This window comes from Gopherus flavomarginatus, chromosome 8, assembly GCF_025201925.1.
Source record: "Gopherus flavomarginatus isolate rGopFla2 chromosome 8, rGopFla2.mat.asm, whole genome shotgun sequence".
Classification (NCBI taxonomy): domain Eukaryota; kingdom Metazoa; phylum Chordata; order Testudines; family Testudinidae; genus Gopherus; species Gopherus flavomarginatus.
Genome location: NC_066624.1, coordinates 19,926,383 through 19,941,471, shown reverse-complemented (window position 1 = coordinate 19,941,471; position 15,089 = coordinate 19,926,383). Strand labels below are relative to the sequence as shown.

Below are 15,089 nucleotides of genomic sequence, written 5' to 3'. Positions count from 1 at the left end.
ATAATGAGATTTGGAAATATTACATGTTGGGTTCTTTTTCCTTGTCTTCTATTTTTGAAAGGCACGGCAAGGGTTGTGTTTTTAAGCTTAACTCTGCAACCAGCAGGGCTAAGCTTCCTTCAAATTTCACCTTTCTGGTTTTTTTTTAAGTTAATCACATGATTCTAGGAGCTGAGATTTTAAGAAAAAACAAATCATGAGACTGTAAAATTGTGACAGTTGACAATATTGTGGTTGTATTTGAGATAAATATTCAAGTCTAGAGAAGGCATGGAGCATACCCTCGTCTCAAATATATCATTCAGGTGCAATTCTGGGAGGGCAGTGGGGGGTTTTAGACGCGCAGAACTTACAGGTTTGGGCTCTGGAAGAATATTTAATAGTTTTATTTTTGAGTAAAACATTTAGTACAGGGGACTCCTCCTTTAAAATATCCTGCTTAAATGCACTTGCCTGATTTTCATGTATTCAGTCATCTATTTTGTCCATGCTTTCAATTATTTTCTGCATGTGGTGTAAATTGGAGTTATCCCATTTAGTCATGCTGAATTGGCTTGGTGTTTTAAAAATGTGGGGCCTTATCCTGCAAACACTTATGCATATGACTGACTTCATCCCACTGACTTGTCCCACTGAATTCGTGCTGATTTTCTTTCTGCACTGAAGTAAGGCTAGATTAGGCCTAATGAACCAAGATCATTATATGTATATATACACACACACACACACACACTTATTATTATTTCATTATTTATTAAATATCAGTGAGTAAGAACTGCACAAATGAACATACGGAAGAAGATCTCTTGTTTTTATAACATCACAATTACTTCCCTACCTTGCATGGATGTTATAAAGCTTAAAGTAATATTTATAAAAGCACTTTGAGATCATTGGATGAAAAGTGCAATTACTATTTTTGATTTATTATTATATAATAAAATATATGTTACGAATATAGTCATATTTATATATAAATCATGTATGTATTCAGATATATGCTTCAGGCTTTTTACAGCTTGATATTTGTAAAAGCATTTTGAGATCATTGGATGAAAAATGCTTTATAATAATTGTGTTTTTCATCCAGTGGTCTCAAAGTGCTTTTACAAGTATCAAGTTGTCAAACTATTTTACAGCTTAAAATATGTATCTTAGTATCTAAGTAGGATTGTGTATATAGACTCATATTTATATAGAAATCGTAGCACCAGAGTGTGCATGAGCGGTGCACAATGATAGCTCACAGTGCTTTTCACCTTCAAAGCCCTTTACCAATATGAACCAATTAGCCACTACAGATAAAGGGCCAACTATTACACTATAAAGTTTGTGCACACATTTAACTTGATTTTCTTCAGAAGAATTGCACACAGTGATTCAGGTGACCAAGGTAAAATAAGATATCCAATCTCTGGTGCTTCTGCTTCCAACTTGTTGAAAGGTATTTTAAGGAATTCCGGAGAGATGGTTCATTCTATTTTTTCCCCTTCCTCCTCAAGATTAAAACAGGCTTTTAGCTTCTTCAAGGGGGCTGTAGTTCTTCCCCAGATGTCATTTTCCTTACAGTATTTCCTGCAGGGGTACTAAGTCAAGTTAAGTCTCTGCTGCTCCAGCAAGAATACAATAGAAGCTTGTCTTGGGTTTCTGCTTTTTTTTAAAACGTGTGTGGCATGACTGACAAGCCAGTCAGCCAACAGAAAACTGCACCGAAGATGGAGCTGTCCAATAGACATAAAAAGAGTGGCTGGGAAGGCTTTTTCTCTTCTGGCTCCTCCTGCAGTTCTACAACACACTGAAAATCCTCTTTCCAGTCTGGACTCTGTTCAGCTAAACTTTCAGAGGGGGTTTCTTTTGGGGTGGCTTGATGATGAGGCTCCAGCAGCAGGGCTGCAGTGTGGCTTAGGAAGGCTCCTGCTAGGGGGAGGTGGAGGAGGTGTGCTTCCTGCATTCTTCTCATAACATACTCACACAATCCCAGCGGGGAGCCACGCTGTGGGGGGAGACAGAGTCAGTCGGAAGAAGGAAAAGGGAAGAGAGAAGCTGCTTTGCTGGGGCTTGATCTCTTTTTGCAGGATATTCTCCTGCATGAATGGGAGACCCGTCCCTGAGGTCTGGGGAGCTCAGGAACCTGATTTTGCGCAAGGCAAATTTTTTAAAAAGAAATACTTCGTGTGGGAGAGCAAGCCACTGAGATCAGTAACTTTCCTGCGAGGCCGGAATGCAGTGGTTGGATGGCCGCTTTTCCCTCCCTGGGCAGAGGGGGACTGGAGTTTCCTGTGCAGTTCTGGGATTGACAAGCAGAATTTGTATTTAGCAAATTGCACTGGGACGGAGGAAACTTTTAAAGTTCTGTTCCCCTTTTTGCCATTTTTTATAAGCCACATTCTTTCTTCCAGGAAAACCAGGCACGTCAGATCTGACTGCAGTTGGATTTTTTTATACATCGATCTCGATTGCTTGTATTAAAAAAAGTCGAGCATAAATTCGGCCCATAGAATCCCCCGCAAAGCACACTATTAGTTTTGCAATTTAAAAAAAGTCTACCCCCCTCCCGCCTGTTTTATCGACATTGAGAATGAAGGAAGGATTTGCAGTGAAAGCTCGCTGAAGTGCAACATCTCTGCCTCTGCCTGTGAAGCCAGCCTGTTGCGTCGTGTACTGCAGCCACCGTCCCTCCTGAATCCAGTGTTTTGCCCTTTACTCCCTGGGTAAAAGGAGCACAAAGAGAAAATACTATTGGCAGCAAGGCGTCCTTTGTGGAGCTGACCCAAAAAGCTACAAGAGTCCAGTCAGTTTGGAAAAAAAGAAGAAAATCCTTTTGTCTCCAGCTCAAAAGTAGGTAAGAGAAGTGTTTAGGCACAGTGGAGCCCGCATTATGTGTGATAGCATAAACCTAAGAGTTAGATTTGCTCTCCTCTCTTCTGGATAGTTCCTTCGCCCATCACTGTGGTATCAGAACCTGGGGTCATTTTTTGAACCTTCACCTCCTGCAGATATTTAAGCTTAGCCTTGCAAAATTGTCGTTAAAAGTGCACCAATGACATCTTGCTTGCCCTGGGTGACTGGGCAAGTAGATTTTTTGCAAGGCTGGCTTGAGTGAGTTTGCACCGCTCTGGTTAACGGCAGTGGTGTTTCTCGTTTTCTTCCACTTCTGTGGAAAAAGTTAAAATCTGAATGTACATTTCAAGATTTTCTGCTTTTGCTGTTTTACAGAGAAATACCAAGGGCTCGGTGTGCGTGTGCGTGGGGTGTGTGTGTGTGTAATCTTGGCTTCCATACTTCATCACGATTTCTTGCTGCTGCATTGAAGCTCCAGTTATACATGAAGTGTTTAATGAATGTGTTTTATTCTCTGTTGTGCTGCTCAAATATAAAAATGTCGGTCACCAACTCTGTGCGTGTGCATGAATATATAACAATGTATTATTTAGTGAGCGTGGTGGGTCAGCTTGGGGCTGTACTGAACCTATAGGTAATTGGCAGCTGTGCCTCTGGGAGGTTTCATTCTAAGTAAGATGAACAATTCTGTATGGGCATGTGCAGAAAATGACCGGATGAGGGCCCAGTCTCAGGGCAACATACTTTTTTGGGGCATGTTGTTTTCTTTAGTGGGTTAGTGTTAATCCACAGCGCACGTCTGTGAGAACTGTTTTATATGCTTCTAATTTTTCTTCTTTCTCCCTACTACACCCACCTTCACTTCCTCCAAAACTTTGTGTCATGGCCACAGAAGGCTCTCTGAGATTCCACCCGCACTATACCAGGACTGCTCTTATCCATGGAGAGTTCTTGTTCCATGTTAAAATGTCTCCATAGGACAGTTCTGGCTGCTTCTGTGGCATTCCCTGTCTCAGTGCCAGGTTCTTCCCCACTGTGTGGATTTTCCCTGAGGATAACGCAGGAAATTCCAAGTTTTGGCTTGCAACATTTCTTTCACAGTGTCCCCTTCTTTCTGGAGGGGTGGGGTGTGGATTGGGAGTGAAAAGACCTTCTATTCCACTACCATGGAATGAGCAATTGTCAGTGTCCTCTAAATTGGTGGATCTCCTGAGATCTGCAGAGGCCTTGTGTCTCTGCCTAGCTACCCTGTTGTCCCTTCACCTTAGCAGACCCAGCTTTTCAAGGAAGCAGCATCGATGCCTGACTGGAAATTCAGTTGCAGATCTGTGGGGAGCACACTGCAGAGCATGACTGTTGCTTTGCTCCACTTCTGCCACCTCTTATTTATTTTGGTGACCAAGGCTCCCTACCCCCAGAGCCCTGAGTCAGGTCCCGGGAAGCATGCTATAGAGCTGGTGCTGCTTTTATTTATTTTGGTGACCAAGGCTCCCTACCCCCAGAGCCCTGAGTCAGGTCCCAAGAAGCATGCTGTAGAGCTGGTGCTGCTTTCATTTCCAAAGTGGGAAGTGACATGGTTGGCTCTTTCTGCTCATGGAAATGGAGCAAAGACTGTTGCCCTTTGCCAGCCTGGCTGGCAATCTAGTGACTGTGAATTGAATCTGTGGTCCACATGTAGTGTAGAATATGAGATCTGAGCCACCAGACCATCCTCTTACTTTTAATTTGAATGTATAAAATCTCACTAGTATATAGTGTACTTAAAAGGGCAGCTGATTTGGAAGTACTTAATGTCAGACAGTCACATTCCATAGATTGCTAGACTGGAGTTCCTGAAGAGGCTATAGCATGAATGTTTGATCCATATGGAAATAGTTGATAAATACTTTTATCTCTGCCCTGCCACCTTTCAAAAATACTATATAGTGAAAGTACCTTTGGAGAATTGTTTTTTTACAGCTTCTTTATGCTGAAGTGGTTTATATGGCAACACTTCTGTGGTACATTATAAGTGAATTTCCATGGAGTTCCCCTGATGGTGTATATGCCATCCACATTAATAGTCAAGAGCACTAATGTTTTTAAATGCAAAATGACTTCCGATGCACAGGCACTTAATGTTGGCTGTAACAGTTTATGCACTCATTGCCACCTGGTAGGGATCTTTCTAGAATAAAGAAGATTTATGATTGTAAATAAAAGCTTGAATTATGTACTTTCAGATGTACCCTGACTAACGCAAGCCATTCACCTTGTAAAAGAATATTAAGACTGAGTGGGAGAACAGAGTATTAAATGTTTTTCCTCTTCCCCATTCCCCACCTTCCATATAAACTGATTGACTGTTTTCATTTAGTATTTAATAGTAGGGCTGCAGTTTTTCATTGCCAAGCATTCCTTACAATGCTAATGAAACTGATGATTTTTGGATTGCAAATTTTCACATCCCATTTTTTTCCCTCTGCTAAGAAGGTCTAGAAATAATGAGTTTCTCAGTGGGGATGTCTTAATAGGTCCTTATGCTCTGTATTTGTACAGTGCCTAGTACAAAATAAATAATAAAGTAGAACTTTCACATTTCACAACTTACACAAAATAATAATAAATATGTAAAACTTCTACTCCTCAATGAGACTTCCATTTCTTTTAACATTGAGAAATATTTGACATTGATTCAGGGCACAGATATCTTTAAAAAAAAATAGCAATGCTGCTTTACTCCCGATGATTGACAGAAGTTGACAGTCCAATGGGAAATACCTTTTGTCCGCTAATGTAAAAATATTGTTCAGCTGTGAGTGTACCTACCTGTTGATACCTTTTTAGGGCGCACTGCTAGATCTCAATTCTTCATTCAGTTATGTTGATGACTTTTAAAGGGGTCATTGATTTTACCCCAGTGAAAGTACGACTGTTCCTTAATGTTAAGATTTTGCATTAGAATTTGATCTAAATCAAAAAACCTGAGTCTGAACACCTGTGAATGCAGGGATTTTGGATCTGGAGCAGAATGCTGTTGGTCTTTGGGCCAGGCTTTAATTTATAAAGGAAAAGCACATCCTTGTTCTCGGCATAAGGTTCTAGGCTTGTTAGACGTTCTGTCTCTTGGATTATGTGCCCTCTTTAAATAATAATGTAAAAATAAGCAGGAGACCCTCTTGACACCCTCACCGCTCCAGAACTTCAATGGTACATCCTGTTTTCATGGACTTTTGGTGCAAAGGGTAGATATTCATTGAGCGGGGAAGTCTCTTGGAAGATTTTCTAAGGGTAATAGTCTTACAGAGATTTTTTCTTATTGTGGATGATGTGGATGGGAGTGGAATGTTCTCTGTTGCTAGTGTGGTATGCTCCTTCCATGGAGACCAAGTGTTTGTAATATTGTAAGAACAGCCATGCTTAGTGACTGGCAATAAGGTAGAAGGTGGCTCTTTCTCTCCTTATAGCCAGTTGGAATATTATGAGGATCTGACTCTCTTGGCTGCTCAGATAAGTGTTCCAAAGTGCCTATTGCTGTAGGTATGAAATGCCAGTAAGCAGTAGAGGATTTGCCAAAACAACTCAATGCATTGTGCAGGGACGCTGGAACAATTTGTATAGTAGGGATGCTGAGAGCTATTGAACCAAACTGTAAACCCTGTATATAATTAATGGAAACCTCTTCAAGACATGGGGTGCGGCAGCACCCCTAGTTCCAGCATCTGTGCCATTGTGTTATAAATCTGGACCATGATGCTTCTGCAAATTGGCAAGTTTTGTGTTACCAAGAATTTTTCGGGTGTCTTATTTGGCCCAATTTGTGGTTATTTTCTCAGGTGGACTTTCATCTGTCTCTCTTACTTGCTTTCCCCCCTGTAGGGAATTATCACTTTTGAGGTTGAGCTTCTCCACAAGGTACTGAATTCCCCTCTTTCCCCATCCCCCCAATATTCATTTAATCAGCTGAATACTGTCTTTAGATCAGTGATACTCAGATTGAGGCTCGGAAGCCACAAGGGGCTCTTTAATGTGTCTCCTGGGGCTCTTGGCAACACATGGTATTAAAACACTGTGATTTAATTATTAACCAGTCAGGATGCTTTTATTCTGTTACTGACCACTTATAGTTGATGATATAATAATACTGGTCAGTCATTTTGCTGTGAGAATAATACATATAGTAAATGAAACAATGAATTCACACGGCTGTGGCTTTTTTGGGTAATGTTGATTGCTAATTTGGCTCCTGAACCACTGAGGTCTGAGTATCACTGCTTTAGATCAGCGGTTCTCAAACTTCATTGCACCGCAACCCACTTCTGATAAGAAAAATTACTCCATAACCCCAGGAGGGGGAACAGATGCCTGAGCCCGCCCGAGTCTCGCTGCCCTGGGGGGTGGGGCAAAGCCCAGGCCCCACTGCTCTGGGTGGAGGGGCCAAAGCTGAAGCCCGAGGCCTTCAGCCCCAGGCAGGGGGGCTGTAACCTGAGCCGTGCCACCCAGGGCAGAAGCCCCGGGCGGTGGGACTTGGGCTTCAGCCCTGGGCCTCAGCAAGTCTAAGCCAGTCCTGGCGATCCCATTAAAATGAAGTCATGACCTACTTTGGGGTCACGACCCACAGTTTGAGAACTGCTTCTTTAGATCATTGTCTTTTATGAGAGAGGAGGCAAATGGCTTTCTTATGAATCCAGATTGGCGGCATGATTCATTAATTTGTTAAATTCCTATTCAGAGAAAAGGAGAGTGCATCCCAAAGCTGCTATGGAATGCAGTGCCTGCCAGCCAGCCACATAGAGTAAATCTATTGCAGGCCCAGTGCCATGGAGATAGTTTCAGTTCTTGTAAAAATATTTGGTTCGTTCTTCAAGTATCTGTAGATTGGATTTACCGCTTAGATTGACTGTATGAAAATGTTGCAGTTAAGTATATTAGAAGACACCATAAAACCATAATATTTCTGTAATTTGCATATAACTCAGCCTTGCAAAACTCTCATGAAACTTGGACAGCTCAGGCAAAGATTTCCCAACCCCCACTGTGGGATGACAGGAAACAATAAAGCAAAAGAATCATAAGACCAATTAAAGTTTAAGTCTGCAGTATATTATTTACTTTTCTTGTCTGTTAAACCCCTCCAAGCAAGAGGAGTTTTGCAAAGCTGTTGTAATTTTTCTTTACTAGACACCCAGATGTATTTTCTAAATAATAACTTATTAAATCTTATCTGTATAAATGTGTTGTGTATATTGATGGCCATTAAAGTGCAAACCAAACAGTTGACTTAAGTGAGAGATCAGAGATTGAGGAATGAATGAGTGGCTCTGATCTGGTAGAGTTGATGAGTGATATATTTTAAAAATAAATAATAAATAAACAAACATCCCTTTCCCTGAGCAGTGGAGAAATATAGACTGCCTTGAAGTTTGTTTCTAAAATTATGTATTAAATGTGTGTTTTTCTGCGGTGATTTTAAGCGAGCCAGGCCTGCGTGCTAGAGTCTTGCACAGTGATGTGGCGCAGGAAGTCAATGCTAGTTAGCCACCCCTAATAAAATCGAACATGTCATGTTGTGGTGAGCAACTCATGTATTGCCAGTTTGGTGATGAAAACACAAGTACCCTCTCCCTGTTTATAACAGCCAGATCTTCAAGTGTTTTCCTTAATGGCCCAAAGAGTTCTGCATTCACTGTCCTGCAGAGGATGCTCAGAAATAAGCACTGCCATTCAGATCTCTGTAGCCTTTTTTTTTTTTTTTTTTTTTAACTTCTAGTTCCCAGGATGACTCTTGCCTAATTTATCTCTGAATAGCAAGCTTCTGGTTAAAAAACAGAAGAAGCTCTTTAATACTGTCTGAGATTCGGAATCATTAGTGACATATGCATATAAGCTTAAATCACAATTATATTTTAGAACAAAGTATGTGAAAATCGTGGGGAGCTTGGAATATTTTTTGATTGTTTTCCCTGCAACCACTGTTAATTCATATAATACACCAGTAATGGTTAGAACATAAAACTAGGATGTTGCTTATACTACACAATTACGCTGATTTAACTAAGTTGATTTAAAAATCTATCTAGTCAAACTGGTGCAAGCCCTTAATATGAAGACACTTCAATCAGTTTACCTCTTGCTTTAAGTTGTGTTGGTTATGGACCTTAAGCAAATGGATATAAACCAGGTGTAATATGATTTAATAGTCACTTCATCAGTATTTGCACTGTTTATAGCAAATTGATTTTCATAACCAATTCGAATTAAACTGGTGCAAGTTTTGTGCGTAAACAAGGTCTCTGATTTCTTGTGACCTTGAGCAAAGTCACCTAGGCCAGATCTAAGTTTAAAAGGTTTGTTGGTATAACTATACTGGCAAAACTTCCTAGTGTAAATGCAGCCTAAACCAATAAACAAATCCTTTTGCCAACATAGCTTATACCAGTTCCCTGAGCAAAATAAGTATACAAGCAAAAGCAAGTTTTTGCTGGTATAACTGCATCCTCTCTAGGGCTTTTGCCAGCATAGCTATATATTGTTAAAAAACAAACAAACAAAAAACCCACTCCCTTAACCGGCACAGCTATGCTGGCAAAATATTTAAGTGTAGATCAGCCCTAACCATTCAGTACTGCTGTTTACCCATCTGTAAAATAGGTTCAATAATATTCCATTTCCCAGAGGTTTTGAGACTTAATATTCATAAAGTACTTAAAAATGCAAATCACACATCATTATGATGAAAGAATAATGCATATCAGTTTTAAACGGCTCTGACTTTTTAAACATTAATTACACAGGATCTTGAGCCAGCTTTCATTTAAAAAAAAAAAAAAAAAAGCTTTGCAGTTCATCTCATACCACTGGTACCACATAACAGGCCTGTCTGTGACATAGGGTTGTCTCAATACTACCACAACCGAGCCTGGGGAGTCCCTCAGGAGGAGGATTGGGTCCTAGTTGCTCAGAAGGAGATATTTATAGTCTGTGAGGCTCATGAATAATTAAAAAGCTGTCAATACTTAGCCAGTGGATAGAAAAATATGTATTGACTTGGCTTCTTTCTACAAATAAAAACCTGAAAAAATGAAGGGCCAGATTCTGATAACCACACTCTGCCAGTAGCCATTTCACTTCAGTATGACTGTTTGCGGAATAAAGTGCCTCTCCGCCTGAAAAGGGCTTTTAGAATCTGACCCTAAACAAGGTTAGAGCTGTGATATACGGGCAAAATCCAGGGAATTAATTTCTATGCTAACATCAGGCCATGGTAAAGTTTTTTGTGCTTTTTACCCCTTATCCACTGCCAGTTTTTATTAATATTAGAGATCTGCACTAGGTGAATTTTTTTGGTATGTCATAACTGACATCTCAGCAAAAACTACCTAAGAATAACAACATGTAACATAAATCTCTGACTAGGTAATGCATTTCCTTGGTCACTGTGTGTTATGCTGTAGGAATTAATTCTGCTTTTTAAAATGTAGAAGTTGAGTCTGACCTTTTTATCTAATGCACAGCTTAACATTTTGATCTTATTTATAGGGACAAATGAATCGCCCTAAACATTTTGCTCAGTCTTGATAATGCAGATGAAACTGATTTACGTGTTTGAAGATTTTATTTTAGCCTCACATGGTTTTCATTATCTGAGAATGCAAAAGAGAGGCCTGGACTAAATCAGCAAAGGAATGGAGAAACCACACAATGAAATGAAAATGCGGCTGACGCATACTTGGGATATTTGTGGGATGGGGCTGCTGACAACAGAAGCCCAGCGCTGCCTGAGTACTAGCAGCAGTAAGGAATCAAGTGTCTGTAAAAACAAAACTAAATGTTGAATTCAAAAGGCTGTTTTGGTTTGACAATTCACAAAGCTGCTCTAAAAAACTGAAGAAGTATTGAAGTCAATGAAGTTCAGCAAGAATGAATTTGGCCCAATATATATTGATAAAATTCACCAATGACCTTAATGTGGCGTAAGGCCTGGTCTGTATTAGAAAACGTGCACATTCTAGTATAACTAAGTCTATTCAAAATTGATCTAGTTATATCATGCAGACTTCTATGGTCAAATCCTAGCCCTATGCAAGTCAACAGTAAAATTCCCATTAACTTCAGTGGAGTCAGGATTTCACCCTAGATGTTCAGGAATTACTAGGTCTCTTGCTAAACAATAGTCTCCTCTGGAGTCCATTGCAGCAGCTGTGTAAGAGCACACACCAACTCTGTATAATAGTTTTTTAGGACAAGAAGTGAAGAATATCACATCCACTGGAAACAGCTGGATACATTTTAAGTCAGTAGATCTTACAGTTTGACCAAGATATCAGGAATAATGCTCCTTCCCCATTTAATCAACACTGTTGAGTTTGGATTTCCAGTACAGTACTTCTGGAGAACCTTTAAATCCCTTAACACCTCTTTTTACTGAAATATTTAAAAACAAGCCCATTTATACTGGATTTTGTAAAGCATTTCCTGCGTCCTTTTTACAATAAAAAAACTAAATTATATTGGGCTAAAATTACTTGATAGGGTCCTCATAAAGAAACGGATACTTTCATTATGATGGAAGAACAGGAACTGGGAGTATGGGTGAGGTCTTTTCACTTCTCCTTCAGGCTCCTGAGGAGCCTTTTACGCTTACTGATGATATGACTCAACTTTTATTAGGTCAGTGCAAGTAAGGTTTTCATTCAATGCTTTCAGTTCAGGCTTGCCAAGCTTTCCTTTATTTCCCTCTGATCCGCTTTCAATATGGTGAGCAGGTGGGGAGGGTATTTAGCCACTGTACGATTCTTGCCAAGATGGTACCAGGGAGTTGTCTCAGTCACTAGAACTATGATCGATCTACCTAGGTTCCTGAGCCCCTCAGTGCAGTAGAGTGCCTGATGATCTAATGCTAAAAGCATGTGTGTAATTTGCATGATTCCAAGTGGCACTACTTAGTTTTAGCGAAAAGGAGGAAGTTTTCCTCTTTCATGTGATGACTCTATCTCTTTGGTATGAAGATGTGTAATGCTGGCACTGAGAAATGCACCTGCTGGGTGCCACACCTGCAAGATCACCTGAGACACAGTCAGCAAACACAAGTAACTGAGAAAGGGATAATTGAATCTAACCTAGGGAAGCACATATGAGGCAAGAGATTTGCTTTGATGGCGTTTATCTGTGGGCTCTGTACTTTGAAATTTAATTGTGACCCGATGCAGATGGTAAAGTATTATCAGAAATCTGGGGACTTGTGCATGCATGCCCCTGGGGTTCTGGGTGTTGGAGATAAAGGGCATGTAGACCTCTAAAACCTTTATTTTCAAGGGCGATCTTTCCATATATTCTCCTCTCTCTTCCTTGGGAAGGGTTGGAGTACAGCTAAGAATGCTTAGTTATAAACTGCATCAGGAGTGCTGGAACCTTGATAGAAGTGGGAAGAGCAGGGCTCGAGGCCCTGCCCTGAGGCCCTGCCTTCTCCGTGGTCCCATTTCCTGCTCATCCTCTTCCCCCGGAGGCCCTGCCCCCTGGCCAGGCTGAAAAAAGCTGGAGCCAGGTGGTGGTAGACTTGGGGACCCTCCAATTGTCTTGGGCCGGGACCTCAAGAGCAGCCCCCAGCCCTTGTCCCTGCCACCTGGACCCGTCGTGTGCCACCCAGGATAGGTGGAGGGTCCAGGGCTCCCCGCAACGTCCCTGGCTTTCTGGCCTGGCCAGTGGGTGGGGTCTTAGGGCTAAGAGGAGCAGGAGTGGGGCCACTGGGAGGGGCCCGCACTGGGAAGAGGCTGGCGCTGTGGGCAGGGACTGCGCTTTTCGGCAGGGGACCTAATCAGCTCCTCCACCACTAAGCGCAGCAGCCCCTGCCTGCACCGCTCTGTGCCTGCCCAAGGCTTGCAGTTTGGGGCGGGCAACATGGCTTCCTACCCCCAAACTATGCCCTCGTTAAAAAGTGGGGGGGGCATGGCCCCCCTTGTTCTGGCACCCTGACCTGCATCAGTCATTAAATGACTCTGTGTCCTCACCCTCATGAACCCAACATTTCCAGCCACTTCAAAAGGTGTGTTTGTGGGTGTACGCATGCGCAGCAGCTGCATTTCCAGGTGGCCTGAAGAGTGTGAGGGCTACTCGTGTGAATAAGTGATTGCAGGATTTGGGCCATATCTAGGCTATATTGTAGGAGGAAGCTTGCTTTCTTTGCTAGAAATCACTCAGAATGTGAGCTAGTCTCTGTGCTTTTACCCAGTCCTGTCTAAAGTATCTATTATGTTTCATGGTCTCCCCTTTATCTAAGCACTTCTAGAGATACCTTTTAATTTCTGACACAGTCCAAGACCGTCACCTTCACACTAAGCATCTCCTCACCATTCTCCTGGAGCCCGACAAGGGCAAGCAAAGACCTCTGATGCCGCAGATCTTTTCAGCTGCCTATTAAAGTGTGTTTGACAGAGAGCCAAACTGTATCTGCTCCTACCAGCCTGGGGGAGGGTCTGGATCATATCTACATTTCTAAAGAAATAGTCCATAGCACCAGCCAGCAAAGCCATTAAGCTACTTGGGAATGCTGTTATTCTCCACTTTGAAGTGGCTGAAAGTATGGAACTTGTGAGTCCATAAAGCCATTGGATTATATTTTATTTGTATAGATGGTACAGGATTGAGTATTAAACCTGAACATGCTTAACTGTACTTCAGCCCTTCTGAGGAGGAGGTGAACCTGTTCTTATCCCACCTGATGTGTTAGCTAATTAGCTTCTTGGCTAAGCAGTATTTCAGGGCAAGTGCGTACAGGCTGCATTTACCTGGAATCTTACATTCCACTTACTTTCGCAAGCAGAAAAGAGATGCGTCCTTTCACCTGTGTTCTACTTACTGCTGCAGTCACTCCATGCAGGGTAATAAGTAGCTATATCATCGTAGTCACTCACCAAGAGTGGTGAGTATTTCATTTGTCAGTTTATTTTCATAATGCAGGCAAATATATGTGATGCACAGAAATGTACTGCCATGTTTCCTGATAGCCAGCTCATGTGATCATTTTAAATTCTTCTCTAATGCAAGTGAAATGAGTGACTAACAAGGGACTCCTGTGGTATAGCTGTTTGGTCTTTGAGGTGGGGGAGCTTTGTTTTTGTGTGTCTGCAAAGTGCCAGGCACACATGGGCTTTGTCTTCATTGAGAATTTTTAATATTTCTCCCCCCCCCCACTGTTGCTTTATCATGAATGTGTGTCTGAGGATGGTTAGATGTCACCATGGTGTTTAAATTCCTACACTAGGGCTTTCACTGGTGCTGGACTATGGTGAGAGAACTGCTAAAATAGTCAGCATAGATGCAGCCCATGAAGTTCTCCTCTGATTGGCCCCTTGCTGCAGAATTGTACTCTAGAATTGAATCTTTCTTTGTAAAAAGGCTTTCTAGCCTTTATGGTTGGGAAGAAAACGACTTTGCAGGCTGTTTGAAACAGTAGAGCTGAGTGGCCCCATTCATCTTAATGGTTAAGCCTGAAACTTAAAGTTGACCATTTAAGTGGCAGCATGAACTAGTTCACTGGCAATCATTTTGGCATAGGTACCATATAATGTGATTATGCCCAGCCTCCAGCCTCCCATGCCTTTCCAGGTGCCAAAACCTCCAACCTCCCCATGACAACTTGCAGTGCACTTCTGTGTTTTCAATGGAGAAATCTTTGGCACATTGAAAACTGAAAATATTGGAAGAGCATAAATAGAACTTAATATGCAAATAAATAACACATAAGCTGCAGTACTGATTGTATGGATCGTTTTCATCTTTAATTACATAAAAACCTCCATTTAAATGGATCTGCCGTAGAATTTCCAGCATTCTGCACAGGAGCGCTGCAGAATACAAGGATCTTGCCACAGAAGCAAGTTGCACAAGGCCGTCTTTGTGAGTGATAATTAAATAAGGTGTAGCTAACAAAGTTGGGTTGGCAATAACATAGCTAACAACTGAAGTTTCAAGAAAGCAGGATCCATTGGCTAGAGCATTCCCATAGTATAACTGGATTCGCCTCTTGTCCCAGTTTTCCAGGGATGGTTCCTAATTTGGGCCGAAAGTACAGGTGGATTATTTAGTGTTCCTTAATCACAGCTGGTAGTATTTTTGCAGTGGGATGTGGTCTTGTTTCTTCTATTGGATCAATGCAAGAAGTTAGTGCTGTGTTGATGTAAAAGAGTGTGTGTGAAATAACTGCGGTGATACTTAGTGCTTCTTTACTGTTTCAGGAATATTAGAGGGTGTTAAACACACACAGAGATTGA

At 41.5% G+C, this 15,089-nt stretch overlaps 1 protein-coding gene across 5 annotated transcripts in view; it reads left to right on the top strand.

The window, feature by feature from the left end:
- AMOT (angiomotin) overlaps positions 1-15,089 on the top strand; it is a 93,371-nt gene that overhangs the window by 22,618 nt on the left and 55,664 nt on the right. The window contains exon 2 of one of the 5 annotated variants that reach the window (XM_050964627.1): positions 2,400-2,838. The exons of 2 other annotated variants lie outside the window; for them this stretch is intronic. The gene's annotated coding sequence lies outside the window, so the exon portion shown is untranslated. Of the gene's footprint in view, positions 1-1,814; positions 2,843-15,089 lie in introns of those variants that run through there. 2 more of the 5 variants (XM_050964625.1, XM_050964626.1) reach the window with 2 other exon arrangements.